Here is a 19,831-nt window from a genome sequence, read left to right on the forward strand (position 1 = left end):
TGACCCTGGGATTATGACCTGAGCCAAAATCAACAGTCAGTTTCTCAAACGCCTGAGCCACCCAAAACCCCTAAATTAAGCTAATTTGTGACAAACTTTGAAGACCTCACAGCCAAAGTTCAAGTGACTGCTAAATATTTTTAACTCTTTTTCTCCCCACCTTTTCTTGGAGATCAAAACTTTGGATATTGATTTATAATTGAAGTAATCAAAGTTTTCATAGCAGTTAATGAAAAGATATCTCTAATTATACAGCTTAATTTTATTATTTCCATTTACAGTTTACCAAAAAGATTTTGTTCAGAAGAGTGATTGCTGATCAAAAGTACATTCATTCTCTCTCTCTCTCTCTCCCTAAGAAGCTCTCACTAGAAGGCACTTATCCCGGTAACTATATAATTAGTGGGTTCTTTGGTAGAAAGTCTCTTCATAACTTCTCATAATTATAATATGTACCTATTAATTAGATAGTCATCTTTTAGAAGCAATACTGATACAATGCTACCTTTGATATCTTTCACATAAAAAATTCAATGCATGAACTTATTCATAGCTACATGAACCTTGGCAATTCATTTTGTTATTCTGGACCCCAATTCTCCATTTATAAAATGAGAAAAATTCAACTAGACCAGGCTCTTTAATTATTATTTCAACTTTTAAACTTCTTAAATTTAATTACTCGATTGACTAACACGTATTAGAGGGCCTACTGCAAGCAAGCCATTGGTCTGGCTGCTATAGATATATTTTTTCAAGATTTCCTGTCAATATTTTGCTTACAAAAGTGGGAATCAGGTTCTGAGATTTAATAAAGAACTCTACCTGTCCCCCACCCCACCAGGCATTTAACACAAGTTCAGACTTAAATAAAGAGAAAAATTTCCCAAATCCTATCAGATTAGATTATTTTTTTGAGACCGTGCTGTTATTCTTTGGATATTTTCTAATGAGGATAATACCTGATCCTTTTTAACTTGTACTATTTGTCCTTATTTTGGAGAACGATTTCATTCTGTTTTCTGTCATTTACCAGTTGTTCCCAAAGACTGAATTTTTTACTTCTGCAGAGAGCTCTACCGTCAAGTTCTATTCATGGCTAATGTCACCCTCAAATCGGATAGCTGAATGACTAATCTGAGGGTACTGCTCCCCTGTTGCTTCATCAGTTAACTGCCTCTGGACGTTTCTTACTCTACCCTCAGCCAACCTAATGTGTACTTGAAAGATGGTATGGAAGGAGAGAAAGGAAAGAGAGATGATAGATGGAAGAAAGATAAGCATTTATCTTTCAAATATGTGTGTCAGTAGTGTGTGTGTGTGTGTGTGTGTGTGTGTGTGTGTGTTAATAGGGCATAAATCTGGGGTAACACCAGCCTTTCCCTAGTGATTGCTGGAGGAAGGGGTTAGTGGTGGTATATATTTAACAAACTAGCAATAAGTTTACCTTCACTACTAATTCTCTCATATTCATACCTAAAAACCAAAGTTTTTCAATAAGTTAAAAGTGTGTGGAAATTTTACTTACATAGAATTATATTATAATACTATATTTCTTATAAATTGAATAAAACAATGTCCCTCAAACTATTCTTTTTCTCACCACCCATTCTCAGAGCAAAAACACCTTTTAAGGCTTTATAAAATATGGTAGTGAGTAAAACTTTATTCATTGACATTTCAAGAAGAATTAAAGTAAGTTAAACACTCTAAATTTGATGCAATAGCTAAATGAAAGTATATTCTAAGTTCTATGAGGGAAGAGTTAGTTCCTTGTGCATGAAAAGGTGTGGTCTATCCCAGTTTTCAACATACATTCTATTTGGAGCTCAATAACCTTTTGATGATTTTAAATTGAAGTCAATGAGATAAACAAATACACCCAGTAAATAATTGTCAGATCCATTAGTTGGAAGCAATTCTTCAATTCTTTTGCCCTCCCATATTGGACCACTGGCCCCTGATCTTCAAGGTAGCCAATCAAAGGTAAAATTGATTAATATCCTGTATCTGCATTTTCTTTGAAAAACTGTTACTTTTTAATTAAACTTATTTTTTTAATTTTCTTAATGTTTATTTATTTTTGAAACAGAGAGAGACAGAGCATGAACGGGGGAGGGTCAGAGAGAGAGGGAGACACAGAATCCAAATCAGGCTCCAGGTTCTGAGCTATCAGCACAGTGCCCGATGCAGGGTTCAAACTCATGAACCGTGAGATCATGACCTGAGCCGAAGTTGGACGCTTAACCAACAGAGCCACCAGGTGCCCCTAATTAAATTTATTTTGATGTGGAAAAAAAAATAATTCAAAAACTCTAGAAGGGACTCTAGAAATAATGTCTTCTAACTTTGTGATTGTATAGCTAGACAGAGACCAATAGAAATTAATTGAGTTGCCCAAATTCATCCAGCTGATTACAATTTTCTGTCTCATATCTATTCAATTTTGAGGTTTAAAGTTTCTCCCAAAATTTATTTTTCCTGGATTTTCTTCTCAAGTCCCCTTTCTGTGGCCATCTTTATGAAAACTGTACAAAGGGTTATTTTGACTATTAAATCCTACATGTTCACTGTGTCAACGGACTTATCAAGTTTAAATTAGATAATTTTAGTATAGTTTGAGTGCCTAAGGAAATATCTCTTATAACTGTGGTAGAAGGTGTTATAACCGTGGAGAAGCAACTTGATTACTTGTTTATGTTATTAAAACCTGCATCATAGTTCTCATAAAGAAAAAAAATGTACTTGTCTGATTTATAAATAAGAATGATTCCAACTAAATTCATCCTATTCCAAACAACCCCTCCAAATAATCCCTCCAAAACAGGAGCTGTATCTTTTTTTTTTCCAAACTTGCCTTAGCATTCAGCACTGTCTTAAAACTTCTTGTGTAATGTTAATACCAAATGAACCACACTCACGCATAATATAAATACAAAATTAGAAACCAAAATGTAAAATAACTTACATAAAACCCGAATCTCCTAAAGTATCTTCACAATAACCACAGGCCCTACCTAGATGGTCCCACTTTATGACAAAAGGAATTCTATTTATAACATCTGCTTTCCTCTAATGGTAAGAAAATGAAGTAGTTGGTTTTATTACTTAACAAGGAGGCGTTTCTGTGAGAAGATGCTTGGAGGCTAAAGGAATATCTCGTGACAATATATCCACTGATGTGGCTTTCACTTCAGGCACATAGTTACAGAAACTATGTGGCAGGAAGATTGAAGATTTATGGGGGAAATCATGCAGACCGAGACTGGGCCTCAAGCCCAGTTGACATTTAATGTTGACATTTAATGAGTATCATCCATATAAAAATATAGCACATGCTTTTTTAATCAGGGAGATAGATAGTTAATGGAAAAATGTTTTATTTCCAATAAAAACATCCAAAGGATTTCCAATAGACACCCTATAGAATGACTCAACTTTAAAGATTGAATGCACTTGTGTCAGATTCTTTCACTGTGCTGTCTCTTCTCAGCCTCTTCTCTAAAGCTATTCAACAGCGAACTGACTAAAACTGAAATTGCTTAAATGACTTAGACAAGAGAGAAAAACTATTGTATCAGTCACTTGAAATTTGTTTAAAGGTATACTAAACAATGGAATCAATACCAGTAAAAATGATCTGGTTAATATCTGATCTAATAAGTCACCTCTGATTTAACTCGTTTTTTCACACTGAGGCTCCTGTGTATTCCACAGAGTTAATTGTTTGGAGGATCTTGTGAAGGAATACTCATTCCATGAATGCTGGTTCCTTCTCTTGAAACACTTTCTCTGTATTCTGTATTGATAAGCATTTTGTTGCAGTTGCATTTTCATTGTAAGGTGTACAAAAATACAATTATTCAATTGAGCTCTGCCACAAGAAAAGAAGAGGAGGCGGGTTTTTGCATGATTAGACTCCATATATGCAGAGAATAATGAATTCTGAGTTTCAAAATTATTTCTTACAGTGCTTTGTACACATTGCTTGCTTCCTCCATCTGAAACATCCAAATCACTTCATCTGATGAAGCTTATATGTTGCTTCCTTTAAAATGCTTTTCTGACTCCTCAAGACTGAAGTAAGCTCTCCTCCTGCATGCTTCAACAGCACCCCATACTTAAATTCATCATAACATTTATTACACTTCATTTTAACTCTCTTAAATTTTTCTCACAATGATGTCCTCAATACCTAGAGCAGGGATGAGAAAGGTTCACAGTGGAAGCCTATAAAGATCACAAATTCATTTTTTGCAATGCACACAATTTTCAATTACATTTGGAAAAACTACCACTGAAGAGTACCTAGAAAATGGATTAACAGAGTCTTCACAATAAGGGACAGCACTGAGATGGATACAGTCAGAGACATGGTTTTGCTAAGTTAAAAAAAAAAAAAAACCATGCACAGGATGCCATGGTTGAGAGGGATCTCAAAATTATATAATTTTCCCCTGAGGAGCAAGGGATTTGAGATTCACATCAGACACCCCAACCGTCAGATCTTGCTTGGGAGAGACAAGCCCCAAACACTTGTTTTTGAAAACTAACGAGGAATACATCAGGAAAATTATAGTATTGTAGGGAAAGGGAAACCTCTTCTTAAAGGGCTTATAACAAACTCACATGATTAGAAAAAAAAGCACCAGATCAAAAAGTGCATAAACCATAGGTGAAGAAGACCCACTAAGTAATCTTGGAGTGCTTGTCATAGAGGTAAGAAGAAACTGGGCCTCTTAATGGGGGCTAAGACACTTGGCAGCAGCCGGTTTTGATAGCTTCTGCCATGCTGACCCCAGTGCTAACAGGGGCCATTTTGGAATCCTCCTTCTAGGCTGATAACACCAGAGAATGCACCCCACTGAGAAGTTCACACAACACTGCAGCTCAGCTGAGCCTTGGAGCCAAGGGACCACCCCTATCCATCAGTGAGCCCACAACAATTATGACTGAGCCTCATAGTTAGATGGGCTGTGGGACCACCAGTGCCCATAAGGGTGCCCACAGCAATTGTGGCCCCACTACAACAGGAGGGTACACACAACCAGTACAGGGGGCACCCCTGGATCACCTGGTTTTGTAACCAGGGGGGATTGTGCTTCTGGGCTCCACATGACATATCTTATATGAGGCTATTTTTCAAGAACAGGAGATGTAGCTGAATTACCTAAAACATAGAAACAAACACAGAAATTTCAGCAAAATGAGGAAACAGAATAATATGTTTCAAATGAAAGAACAAGAAAAATCTCAGAAAAAGAACCAAATGAAACAGAGATAACAATCTACCCAAGGAAGAATTCAAATAGTCATAAATATGTTACTGAACTCAAAACAGAATGAATGAACACAGTGAGAACTTCAAAAAAGAGAGAAAATATAAGAAAGTGTCAGTCACGGCTAAAGAATAAATTAACACTGGATTGTCTTTTGGATGTGGAGTTTGGTGAGTTCTTTATAGATTTTAGATACTAGCCCTTTATCTAATATGTCCTTTTAAATATCTTCTCTCATTTCATCGCTTGTCTTTTAGTTTTATTGATTGTTTCCTTTGCTGTGCAGAAACTTTTTATCTTGATGAGGTCCCAATCATTCATTTTTGCCTTTATATCCCTTGCCTTTGGAATGTGTCAAGTAAGATGTTGCTGCACCTGAGGTCAAAGAGGTTGTTGCCTGCTTTCTGCCCTAGGGTTTTGATGGTTTCCTGTCTCACATTTAGGTGTTTCATCCATTTTGAGTTTATTTTCGTGTATGGTGTAAGAAAGTCATCCAGTTTTATTCTTCTGCATGTTGCTGTCCAGTTCTCCCAGCACCATTTGCTAAAGAGGTTCTCTTTTTTTCCATTGGGTAGTCTTTCCTGCTTTGTCAAAGATTAGTTGGCCATACATTCGTGCGTCCAATTCTAGGTTCTCTATTCTATTCCATTGGGCTATGTGTCTGTTTTTGTGCCAATACCATACTCTCTTGATGATTACTGCTTTGTAGTAGAGGCTAAGGTCTAGGATTGTGAGGCTTCCTGCTTTAGTTTTCTTTTTCAACATTACTTTGGCTATTCAGGGTCTTTTGTGGTTCCATACAAATTTTAAGATTGTTTGTTCTAGCTTTGATAAAAATGCTGGTGCAATTTTGATTGGGATTGCATTGAAAATGTACGTAGCTTTGGGTAGTATTGACATTTTAACCATATTTATTCTTCTAATCCATGAGCATGGAATTTTTATCCATTTCTTTGTGTCTTCTTTGATTTCCTTCATAAATTTTCTATAGTTTTCAGCATACAGATCTTTTACATCTTTGATTAAGTTTATTGCTAGGTATTTTATGGCTTTTGGTACAATTGTAAATGGGATCAATTTCTTGATTTCTCTTTCTCTTGCTTCATTATTGGTGTTTATAAATGGAACCAATTTCTGTACATTGATTTTATATCCTGAAACATTTCTGAAGTTATGTATCAGTTCTAGATGTTTTTGGTGGAGTCTTCCAGGTTTTCCATGTAGAGTATCATGTCATCTGTGAAAAGTGAAATTTTGATTTCTTCTTTGCTAATTCTGATGCCTTTTATTTCATTTTGTTGTCTGATTGCTGAGGCTAGGACTTCCAACATGATGTTAAACAACAATGACGAGAGTGGTCATCCCTATCATTTTCCTGATCTCAGGGGGAAAGCACTCAGTTTTTCCCCATTGAGGGTGATATTAGCAGTAGGCCTTTCATATATGGCTTTTATGATGTTAAGGTATGTTCCTTCTGTCTCAACTCTCTTGATTTTTTTTTAAGAAAGGATGCTGTACTTTTTCAAATGATTTTTCTCCATCTACTGAAAGGATCATATGGTTCTTATCCTTTCTTCTATTAATGTTACGTATTACATTGATTTATTTGTGGATATTGAACCAGCCCTGCAGCCCAGGAATGAATCCCACTTGATCATGGTGAATAATTATTTTAATATACTGTTGAATTCAATTTGCTAGTATCTTGTTGAGAATTCCTGCATCCATGTTCATCAGTGATATGATATCACAAGATCATCAGTGATATTGGCCTATAATTCTTTTTTTGTGGGATCTCTGTCTGGTTTGGGAATCAAGGTAATTCTGGCTTATAGAATGAGTGTGGAATCTTTCTTACCATTTCTATTTTTTTGAAACAGCGTGAGAAGAATAGGCATTAGCTCTGCTTTAAATATGTGGTAGAATTCCACTGGGAAGACTTCTGGGCCAGGACTCTTATATGTTGGGAGATTTTTGACAACTGATTCAATTTCTTCCCTGGTTATGGGTCTGTTCAAATTTTCTATTTCTTCCCGTTTGAGTTTTGCTAGTGTGTGTGTGTGTCTAGGACTTAGTCCATTTCCTCCAGTTTGTTGGCATACAATTTTTCATAGTATTCTCTAATAATTATTTTATTTCTGTGGTGTTGGTCTTGATCTCTCCTCTTTCATTTGTGATTTTATCCATTTGGTTTCTCTGTCTTTTTGTGAAGTGTGGCTAGGGGTTTATCAATTTTGTTTATTCTTACAAAAAAACGGTTCTTAGATTCATTGATCTGTTACACTGTTTTTTTTATTCTATATTATTTCTTTCTGCTCTACTCTTTATTATTTCTCTTCTGCCGCTGGATTTGGGGTTTCGTTACTGCTCTGCTTCTAGTTCCTTTAGTTGCGAGGTTAGGTTCTTTATGTGGGATTTTTCTTGTTTCTCCAGGTAGGCCTCAATTGTAATATATTTTTTTCTCTTAGGACTGACTTTGCTTCATCCCAAAGGGTTTGGACTTTCATGTTTTCATTTTCATTTGCTTTCATATATTGTTTAATTTCTTCTTTAATTGCTTATTTGACAGATTAATTCTTAAGTAAGATGATCTCTAACCTCCATGTATTTAGAGGCTTTCCAAATTTTTTCTTGTGGTTTATTTCAAGTTTCATACCATTGTTATCTGAAAATATGCATGGTATGATCTCAATCCTTTTATATTTATTGAGGGCTATTTTGTGACCCAGTATGTTATCTATCTTGGAGTATGTTCCATGTGCACTCAAGAAGAATGTGTATTGTGCTGCTTTTGGATGAAAAGTTCTGAATATGTCTGTCAAGTCCATCAGGTCCAGCGTATCATTCAAGGCCATTACTTCTTATTTTTCTGCCTGGATAATGTGTCCATTGCTACAATTGGAGTATTAAAGTCACCTACAATTACTGCATTATTATCAATAAAATTGCTTATGTTTGTGATTAATTGATTTATATATATATTTGTGTGTGTGTGTATATATATATGGATATATATAGGCATAAACATTTAAAATTGTTTGCTCTTCTTGATGGATAAACCCCTTAATTAAGATATAATTCCCTTCTTCATCTCTTGTTACAGTCTTTAGTTTAAAGTCTAGTTTGTCTGATACAAGTATGGCTACTCTGGCTTTCTTTTGACTTGCGGTAGCATTATAGATGGTTCTCCATCCCCTCATTTTCAATCTGAGGGGACCTAAGGTCTAAAACAAGTCTATTGTAGTCAACATACAGATGGATCTTGGTTTTTTATTTATTCTCATATCCTATGTCTTTTTATTGAGGCATTTAGTCTATTTACATTTAGAAAGATTATTGAAAGATATGGATTTAGTGTCATTGTGTTATCTATAGGTTTCGTGCTTATGGTGATGTCTCTGGTCCTTTGTAGCCTTTGCAGCATTAAACTCACAGAGTCTCCCCTAGGATCTCTTGCAGCACTTTATTAATGGTCATGAAATACTTTAGTTTTCGTTTTTCTAGGAAAGTCTTTATCTTTCTTTCTATTCTGTTTTTTTTGTTTGTTTGTTGGTTTTTTTTTTTTTTTTTTTTTTTACTTTTCAGGGGGATATTCTTATTTAACTTTAGAAATTAAAAAAGTTGGGACATGGAAGTTTCGGGTAATATAAGATCTCAAAACTAGAAACTGTATTGAAAAAATATTGTTTGATTTGAATCCACCACACAATCGCTCTAATTGTCATTAACCATACACAAATAATTTAACCACTTCCCTAGAGCACAGAATTGCTCTTTTCCCACCCATTTATTTTTTTTTCCAATATATGAAGTTTACTGTGACATTGGTTTCCAAACAAGACCCAGTGGTCATCCAAAAAGGTGCCTTCCTCAATACCCATCACCCACCCTCCCCTCCCTCCCACCCCCCTTCAACCCTCAGTTTGTTCTCAGTTTTTAAGAGTCTCTTATGCTTTGGCTGTCTTCCACTCTAACCTCTTTTTTTTTCTTCCCCTCCCCCATGGGTTTCTGTTAAGTTTCTCACGATCCACATAAGAGTGAAACCATATGGTATCTGTCTTTCTCTGTATGGCTTATTTCACTTAGCATCACACTCTCCAGTTCCATCCATGTTGCTACAAAGGGCCATATTTCATTCTTTCTCATTGCCACGTAGTAATCCATTGTGTATATAAACCACAATTTCTTTATCCATTCATCAGTTGATGGACATTTAGGCTCTTTCCATAATTTGGCTATTGTTGAGAGTGCTGCTATAAACCTTGGGGTACAAGTGCCCCTATGCATCAGTACTCCTGTATCCCTTGGGTAAATTCCTAGCAGTGCTATTGCTGGGTCATAGGGTAGGTCTATTTTTAATTTTTTGAGGAACTGCCACACTGTTTTCCAGAGTGGCTGCACCAATTTGCATTCCCACCAACAGTGCAAGAGGGTTCCCGTTTCTCCACATCCTCTCCAGCATCTATAGTCTCCTGATTTGTTCATTTTGGCCACTCTGACTGGCGTGAGGTGATATCTGAGTGTGGTTTTGATTTGTATTTCCCTGATGAGGAGCGACGATGAGCATCTTTTCATGTGCCTGTTGGCCATCCGGATGTCTTCTTTAGAGAAGTGTCTGTTCATGTTTTCTCCACATTTCTTCACTGGGTTATTTGTTTTTCGGGTGTGGAGTTTGGTGAGCTCTTTATAGATTTTGGATACTAGCCCTTTGTCCGATATGTCATTTGCAAATACCTTTTCCCATTCCGTTGGTTGCCTTTTAGTTTTCTTGGTTGTTTCCTTTGCTGTACAGAAGCTTTTTATCTTCATAAGGTCCCAGTAGTTCATTTTTGCTTTTAATTCCCTTGCCTTTGGGATGTGTCAAGTAAGAAATTGCTGCGGCTGAGGTCAGAGAGGTCTTTTCCTGCTTTCTCCTATAAGGTTTTGATGGTTTCCTGTCTCACATTCAGGTCCTTTATCCATTTTGAGTTTATTTTTGTGAATGGTGTGAGAAAGTGGTCTAGATTCAATCTTCTGCATGTTGCTGTCCAGGTCTCCCAGCACCATTTGTTAAAGAGACTGTCTTTTTTCCATTGGATGTGCTTTCCTGCTTTGTCAAAGAGTAGTTGGCCATACGTTTGTGGGTCTAGTTCTGGGGTTTCTATTCTATTCCATTGGTCTATGTATCTGTTTTTGTGCCAATACCATGCTGCCTTGATGATGACAGCTTTGGAGTAGAGGCTAAAGTCTGGGATTGTGATGCCTCCTGCTTTGGTCTTCTTCTTCAAAATTACTTTGGCTATTCAGGGCCTTTTGTGGTTCCATATGAATTTTAGGATTGCTTGTTCTAGTTTCCAGAAGAATGCTTGTGCAATTTTGATTGGGATTGCATTGAATGTGTAGATAGCTTTGGGTAGTATTGACATTTTGATAATATTTATTCTTCCAATCCATGAGCACGGAATGTTTTTCCATTTCTTTATATCTTCTTCAATTTCCTTTATAAGCTTTCTATAGTTTTCAGCATACAGATCTTTTACATCTTTGGTTAGGTTTATTCCAAGGTATTTTATGCTTCTTGGTGCAATTGTGAATAGGATCAGTTTCTTTATTTGTCTTTCTGCTGCTTCATTATTAGTATATAAGAATGCAACTGATTTCTACACATTGATTTTGTATCCTGCAACTTTGCTAAATTCATGTATCAGTTCTATCAGACTTTTGGTGGAGTCTATCGGATTTTCCATGTATAATATCATGTCACCTGCAAGTAGTGAAAGCTTGACTTCATCTTTGCCAATTTTGATGCCATTGATTTCCTTTTGTTGTCTGATTGCTGATGCTAGAACTTGCAACACTATGTTCAACAACAGCGGTGAGAGTGGACATCCCTGTCGTGTTCCTAATCTCAGGAAAAAAGCTCTCAGTTTTTCCCCATTGAGGATGATGTTAGCTGTGGGCTTTTCGTAAATGGCTTTTATGATCTTTAAGTATGTTCCCTCTATCCCAACTTTCTTGAGGGTTTTTATTAAGACATGTTGCTGAATTTTGTCAAAGGCCTTTTCTGCATCGATTGACAGGATCATATGGTTCTTATCTTTTCTTTTATCAATGTGATGTATCACATCAATTGATTTGCGAATGTTGAACCAGCCCTGCATCCCAGGAATGAATCCCACTTGATCATGGTGAATCATTCTTTTTATATGCTGTTTAATTCTCTTTGCTAGTATCTCATTGAGAACTTTTGCATCCATATTCATCAAGGATATTGGCCTGTAGTTCTCTTTTTTTACTGGGTCTCTCTCTGGTTTAGGAATCAAAGTAATGCTGGCTTTATATAATGAGTCTGGAAGTTTTCCTTCCCTTTCTATTTCTTGGAATAGCTTGAGAAGGATAGGTATTATCTCTGCTTTAAACGTCTGGTAGAACTCCCCTGGGAAGCCATCTGATCCTGGACTCTTATTTCTTGGGAGACTTTTGATGACTGAATCAATTTCTTCGCTGGTTATGGGTCTGTTCAAGCTTTCTATTTCCTCCTGATTGAGTTTTGGAAGCGTGTGGGTGTTTAGGAATTTGTCCATTTCTTCCAGGTTGTCCAGTTTGTTGGAATATAATTTTTCATAGTATTGCCTGATAATTGCTTGTATCTTTGAGGGATTGGTTGTAATAATTCCATTTTCATTCATGATTTTATCTATTTGGGTCATCTCCCTTTTCTTTTTGAGAAGCCTGGCTAGAGGTTTATCAATTTGGTTTATTTTTTCAAAAAACCAACTCTTGGTTTCGTTGATCTGCTCTACAGTTTTTTTAGATTCTATATTGTTTATTTCTGCTCTGCTCTTTATTATTTCTCTTCTTCTGCTGGGTTTAGGCTGCCTTTGCTGTTCTGCTTCTATTTCCCTTAGGTGTGCTGTTAGATTTTGTATTTGGGATTTTTCTTGTTTCTTGAGATAGGCCTGGATTGCAATGTATTTTCCTCTCAGGACTGCCTTTGCTGCATCACAAAGCATTTGGATTGTTGTATTTTCATCTTCATTGTTTTCCATATATTTTTAAATTTCTTCACTAATGCCTGGCTGACCCATTCATTCGTTAGTAGGGTGTTCTTCAACCTCCATGCTTTTGGAGGTTTTCCAGACTTTTTCCTGTGGTTGATTTCAAGCTTCATCGCATTGTGGTCTGAAAGTATGCATGGTATGATTTCAATTCTTGTAAACTTATGAAGGGCTGTTTTGTGACCCAGTATGTGATCTATCTTGGAGAATGTTCCATGTGCACTCAAGAAGAAAGTATATTCTGTTGCTTTGGGATGCAGAGTTCTAAATATGTCTGTCAAGTCCATCTGATCCAATGTATCATTCAGGGCCCTTGTTTCTTTATTGACGTGTGTCTAGATGATCTATCCATTTCTGTAAGTGGAGTGTTAAAGTCCCCTGCAATTACCACATTCTTATCAATAAGGTTGCTTATGTTTATGAGTAATTGTTTTATATATTTGGGGGCTCCTGTATTTGGCACATAGACATTTATAATTGTTAGCTTTTCCTGATGGATAGACCCTGTGATTATTATAAAATGCCCTTCTTCATCTCTTGTTACAGCCTTTAATTTAAAGTCTAGTTTGTCTGATATAAGTATGGCTACTCCAGCTTTCTTTTGTCTTCCAGTGGCATGATAAATAGTTCTCCATCCCCTCACTCTCCATCTGAAGGCCTCCTCGGGTCTAAAATGAGTCTCTTGTAGACAGCAAATAGATGGGTCTTATTTTTTTTTTCCATTATAATGCCCTATGTCTTTTGGTTGGAGCATTTAGTCCATTTACATTCAGTGTTACTATAGAAAGATATGGGTTTAGAGTCATTGTGATGTCCATAGGTTTCATGCTTGTAGTGATGTCTCTGGTACTTTGTCTCACAGGATCCCCCTTAGAATCTCTTGTAGGGCAGGTTTAGTGGTGACGAATTCCTTCAGTTTTTGTTTGGGAAGACCTTTATCTCTCCTTCTATTCTACATGACAGACCTGCTGGATAAAGGATTCTCAGCTGCATATTTTTTCTGTTCATCACTTTGAAGATTTCCTGCCATTCCTTTCTGGCCTGCCAAGTTTCATTAGAGATCAGTCACGAGTCTTATGGGTCTCCCTTTATATGTTAGAGCACGTTTATCTCTAGCTGCTTTCAGAATTTTCTCTTTATCCTTGTATTTTGCCAGTTTCACTATAATATGTCGTGCAGAAGATCGATTAAAGTTACGTCTGAAGGGAGTCCTCTGTGCCTCTTGGATTTCAAAGCCTTTTTCCTTCCCCAGATCAGGGAAGTTCTCAGGTATGATGTCTTCAAGTACACCTTCAGCACCTTTCCCTCTCTCTTCCTCCTCTGGAATACCAATTATGTGTAGATTATTTCTCTTTAGTGCATCACTTAGTTCTCTAATTTTCCCCTCATACTCCTGGATTTTTTTAACTCTTTTTTTTCTCAGCTTCTTCTTTTCCCATAATTTTATCTTCTAGTTCACCTATTCTCTCCTCTGCCTCTTCAATCCTAACCGTAGTTGTCTCCATTTTATTTTGCAACTCGTTGATAGCATTTTTTAGCTCTTCCTGGCTGTTCCTTAGTCCCTTGATCTCTGTAGCAAGACATTCTCTGCTGTCCTTTATACTCTTTTCAAGCTCAGCAATTTTATGACTATTATTCTAAATTCACTTTCTGTTATATTGTTTAAATCATTTTTGATCAATTTGTTAGCTGTTGTTATTTCCTGGACGTTTTTCTGAGGGGAATTCTTCCGTTTCGTCATTTTGGATAGTCCCTGGATTGGTGCAGTACTGCGGGGCACTTCCCCTGTGCTGTCTTAAATAACTTGCGTTGGTGGGCGGCGCCACAGTCAGATCTGATGTCTGCCCCTAGCCCACCACTGGGGCCACAGTCAGACTGGTGTGTGCCTTCTCTTCCCCTCTCCTAGGGGCGGGATTCACTGTGGGGTGGCGTGGCCCATCTGGGCTACCTGCACACTGCCAGACTTGTGGTGCTGTGGATCCGGTGTATTAGCTGGGGTGGATGGGCAAGGTGCACAGGGGCGGGAGGGGCAGTCTCAGCTCACTTTTCCTTCAGAGATCCTCTTCAGTAAGGGCCCTGCGGCACCGGTAGGGAGTCATACCCGCCAATGGAGGGATGGATCCGCAGAAGCACAGCATTGTGTGTTTGCACGGTGCAAGCAAGTTCCCTGGCAGGAACTGGTTCCCTTTGGGATTTTGGCTGCGGGATGGGCGAGAGAAATGGCGCTTGCGAGCACCTTTGTTCCCTGCCAAGCTGAGCTCTGTTGTCTGGGGCTCAACAAATCTCCCTCCCGTTGTCCTCCAGCCCTCCTGTTCTCTGAGCAGAGCTGTTAGCTTCTAAGCTTCCAGATGTCAAGTCCCTCTTGCTGTCGGAACACACTCCATCCGGCCCTTCCGCTTTTGCAAGCCAGACAAGGGGCTATGCTTGTCTGGCGGGCCGCCCCTCTGCCCTGGTTCCCTCCCGCCAGTCCATGTAGCACGCACCGCCTCGCCGCCCTTCCTACCCTCTTCTATGGGCCTCTCATCTGCGCTTGGCTCCAGAGACTCGGTTCTGCTAGTCTTCTGGCTGTTTTCTGGGTTATTTAAGCAGGTGTAGGTGGAATGTAAGTGATCAGCAGGATGCGCTGTGAGCCCAGCGTCCTCCTATGCCACCATCTTCCCAGGATTCCCCTCTCCTTCTATTCTGAATGAAAGCCTTACTGGATAAAGGATTCTTGGCTGTATTTTCGTATTCAGCACATTGAATATTTTCTGCCACTCCCTGCTGGCCTGCCAAGTTTCAGTGGACAGGTCTGCTGCTATCCTTATTTGTCTCCTCTTGTGGGTTAAGGGCCATTTGTCCCTAGCTGCTTTCAGAATCCTCTCTACCTTTGTATTTTTCCAGTTTCACTATATATGCCATGGAGTTGACCTTTTCTGTTGATTCTGAAGGGAGTTCTCTGTACTTACTGAACTTGGATGTCTGCTTCCTTCCCCAGATTAAGAAAGTTCTCAGCTATAATTTGTTCAAATGAACCTTTCACCTCTTTTTCTGTCTCTTCTTCTTCTGGAACTCCTATGATACAGACATTACTACATTTCATTGAATCACCTAGGTCTGCAATTCTCCCCTTGTGGTCTAGTATTTTCCTATCTCACTTTTTTTCAGCTTCATCATTTTCCATAATTTTATCTTTCTTTTCACATATTCTCTCCTCTGCTTCCTCCATCCTTGCTGTCACTCCATCTATATTATTTTGCATTTCATTTACAGCATTTCTTAATTTGTCATGATTATTCCTCACGTTCTTGGTCTCTGCAATGATAGATTCTCTGTTGTCTTCTATGCTTTTTTTGAAGCCCATCTATTAGTTTTATGACTATTAATCTAAATTCTTGTTCAGGTGTATTGTTTATATCTGTTTTGAGCAATTCTCTGGCTGCCATTTCTTCCTGGAATTTCTTTTGAGAATATTTCTGTTTCATTATTTTGGCTAGTTTTCAGTCTTTTACGTGTTTTATTAGCTTGTTTTGTGTCATGCACCTACGAGTACTACTATATCAAAAAGGGGTCATTGACTGTCCAGGGCCTGGCCCTTCATGAGGTGTTTTTGGAGTTTGTTCTATGCTCTCTGTTGTTGTGACTCTGGTTGATTTATCTCTCTACCCTTAGTGGTGGTTTGGACCTTCTGCCAGGTGTGCTGTGATTTGTTCTTTGAAGTAACACTGGAAAAAATGTAAAAGGGGTGTGGTGCTGGAAGAAGTCTTATCCCATACAAAGAGAGAAATGACAGGGGTGGGGGAAAAATTGACCAAAGGATCAGAGAAACTATACGGCTTAACCCAGAGACAGAGAGAGAGAGAGAGAGAGTGAGAGAGAGGGAAATAAAGGAGATGCAGAAGAGGTGTAAAAAGAATAGATTAAAAATGTCTGCTTAATTAAACTAACAGCCAGCATAGAGAATAGAAGAGAAAAGAAGAAAATATATATATAGATACAGATATAGAGATAGAGATAGAGATAGAGATATATAGATATAGTTAGATATCTAGATATAGTTATCTAGATATCTATATCTAGATAGATATAGATATAGATATAGATATAGATATAGATATAGATAGTAAGAATTGACCAAAAATCAAATCAGCAAATGCAAAAATGCTGGATTATTGTCTGATGGTGCCTTGGAACTGGTGGGTGTGCTGGTCTGGAGGGGGTCCCCTCTGGTTCAGTCAGTGTCAATCTCACTCCAGTGGAAATGCAGTTGCCAGACACGGAGAGATGCGTTTGGTGTGTTTTGTTCCCCTCCACTGGGGCCCACTGTCCTGTTCCCTGAAGTCCCACCATGTTGGCGATGGGGAGAAAAATGGCAACACCCCGGTCTCTCCTCCCCAGACTGGGTGTCCCAAACAACACTGTTTAGGCAGTCTTCACAGCATCACATAGGTGCAAGTGGGCTGGTTTGTCCCATTCCACAATCTCCCGTGCCTCCTAGGCATTCAGCTGGGATTGAAACCCCGATGTCTTAAAGGATTCTGATCTTTGCTCCCAGGTTCTTGGGTAGTGCCAGTCTACCCAGGTGACACGGGACCTCTGGCCGGCACCTACAGGATCTTTTGTCTTTGTTGCGGCAATATACCCTCTTCTCACAGCACTCAAGGGTGGGGACTGCTCTCCTAGTGCACCTCTGAGCTTACTACTGAGCTCAGGGCTGACTCTCCCTTCCCCCAGAGTGCCTCCAGTTCAGGAAAAGTCATGCCAACCCTCGACTGTCACTCCTAAGGCTGTTTGCAAGTTGGACACTGCCTCTCTCCATTTTATCCATTCCCCGGTCTGTGGTCTGGAGACGTTTTTCTCTTACCCGAATACAATTCCAAACTTCCACAGCATCTCTTTCTCTTCCTTTTGTCTCTCCACCGGAGGGGTTACCCCACTCCATGCCTATGCTGCCTGTTTTATCACTCCCAAATTGCAAATATGCACCTCTGTTCTGCCAAGCTGTTTCTGTGGGCCGCTGGAGATGTTTCTGTCACTTTGTAGCCTGGATCCTGGAATTCAAAGTCTTCTTTTTTTAATTTTTTTTATTATAACATGTTTTACTTATTTATTTATTTATTTATTTTTAATTTACATCCGAATTGGTTAGCATATCATGCAACAATGATTTCAGGAGTAGATTCCTTAGTACTCCTTACATATTTAGCCCACCCCGCCTCCCACAACCGCTCCAGTAACCCTCAGTTTGTTCTCCATATTTATGAGTCTCTTATGTTTTCTCCCCCTCCCTGTTTTTATATTATTTTTTTCCCTTCACTTCTGTTCATCACTTTTTGTCGCTTAAATTCCTCATATGAGAGAAGTCATATGATTTTTATGTTTCTCTGACTAATTTCACTTAGCATAATACTCTCCAGTTCCATCCATGTAGTTGAAAATGGCAAGATTTCATTCTTTTTGATTGCTGAGTAATACTCCATTGTGTGTATGTGTGTGTGTGTGTGTGTGTGTGTATACCAAATCTTTATCCATTCATCGATCAATGGACATTTGGGGTCTTTCCATACTTTGGCTATTGTTGATAGTGCTGCTATAAACATAGGGGTGCATGTGTCCCTTCAAAACAGCACACCTGTATCCCTTGGATAAATGCCTAGTAGTGCAATTGCTGGGTCATACGGTAGTTCTATTTTTAGTTTTTTGAGTAACCTCCATACAATTTTAGAGAGTGGCTGCGCCAACTTGCATTCCCACCAGCAATGCAAAAGAGATCCTCTTTCTCCTCATCCTTGCCAACATCTGTTGTTGCCTGAGTTGTTAATGTTAGCCATTCTGACAGGTGTCAGGTGGTATCTCATTGCGGTTTTGATTTGTATTTCCCTGATGATGAGTGATGTTGAGCATTTTTTTATGTGTTGGTTGGCCATCTGGATGTCTTCTTTGGAGAAGTTTCTATTCATGTCTTTTGCCCATTTCTTCACTGGATTATTTGTTTTTTGGGTGTTGAGTTTGATAAGTTCTTTATAGATTTTGGATACTAACCCTTTATCTTATATGCCATATGCAAATATCTTCTCCTCTTCTGTTGGTTGCCTTTTAGTTTTGCTGATTGTTTCCTTGGCTGTGCAGAACCCTTTTATTTTGATGAGGTTCCAGTAGTTCATTTTTTCTTTTGTTTCCCTTGCCTCTGGAGACATGTTCAGTAAGAAGTTGCTGCGGGCAAGATCAAAGAGGTTTTTGCCGGGTTTTTCCTCGAGGATTTTGATGGTTTCCTGTCTTACATTGAGGTCTTTCATCCATTTTGAGTTTATTTTTGTGTATGGTGTAAGAAAGTGGTCCAGGTTCATTCTCCTGCATGTGTTTGTCCAGTTTTCCCAGCCCCACTTGCTGAAGAAACTATCTTTATTCCATTGGATATTCTTTCCTGCTTTGTCGAAGATTTGTTGGCCATACATTTGTGGGTCCATTTCTGGGTTCTCTATTGTGTTCCATTGATCTGAGTGTCTGTTTTTGTGCCAATACCATACTGTCTTGATGATAACAGCTTTGGAGTATAGCTTAAAGTCTGGGATTGTGATGCCTCCTGTTTTGGTTTTCTTTTTCAAGATCGCTTTAGCTATTCGGGGTCTCTTCTGGTTCCATACAAATTTTAGGATTATTTGTTCCAGCTCTGTGAAGAATGCTGGTGTTATTTTGATAGAGATTGCATTGAATATGTAGATTGCTTTGGGTAGTATCGACATTTTAACAATATTTGTTCTTTCTATGCAGAAGCATGGAATCTTTTTCCATTTTTTTGTGTCTTCTTCAATTTATTTCACAAGCTTTCTATAGTTTTCAGTGTATAGATTTTTCTTTTCTTTGGTTAGATTTATTCCTAGGTATTTTATGTTTTTGTGTGCAACTGTAAATGGGATTGATTCCTTGATTTCTCTCTGTCACTGCATTGCTCATGTCTAGGAATGCAACCGATTTCTGTGCATTGATTTTATATCATGCAACTTTGCTGAATTCATGAATCAATTCTAGCAGTTTTTTTGCTGGAATCTTTTGGGTTTTCCATATAGAGTATCATGTCATCTGTGAAGAGTGAAAGTTTGACCTCCTCCTGGCCTATTTGGATGCCTTTTATTTCTTTTTGCTGCCTGCAGAGGCTAAGACTTCCAATACTATGTGAAATAACAGTGGTGAGAGTGGACATCCCTGTCTTGTTCCTGACCTTATGGGGAAAGCTGTCAGATTTTCCCCATTGAGGATGATATTAGCATTGGGTCGCTCATATATGGCTTTTATGAACTCGAGGTATGCTTCTTCTATCCCTAGTTTCTTGAGGGTTTTTATCAAGAAAGAATGCTGTTTTTTGTCAAATGCTTTCTCTGCATCTATTGAGAGGAAAAGTTTACAAGATAGTGTAGCAACAGCTTTTCAGGGATTATGGAAAATCACAACACACATCTGGCACCAGGCTTCACCCTTAACAACCTTGTCCCAGCACAAGCGAATGTAGCCATTTTCTGGGGTCTGCTGGGACCAGGT

General features: G+C 38.4%; 1 pseudogene; it reads right to left on the minus strand.

Moving 5' to 3' along the window:
* LOC113597491 (cytochrome c oxidase subunit 1-like) overlaps positions 1-17,237 on the minus strand; it is a 108,959-nt pseudogene extending 91,722 nt beyond the window's left edge.
* Positions 17,238-19,831: the final 2,594 nt, after the last annotated feature.

This window comes from Acinonyx jubatus, chromosome X, assembly GCF_027475565.1.
Source record: "Acinonyx jubatus isolate Ajub_Pintada_27869175 chromosome X, VMU_Ajub_asm_v1.0, whole genome shotgun sequence".
NCBI classification, from domain to species: Eukaryota; Metazoa; Chordata; class Mammalia; order Carnivora; family Felidae; genus Acinonyx; species Acinonyx jubatus.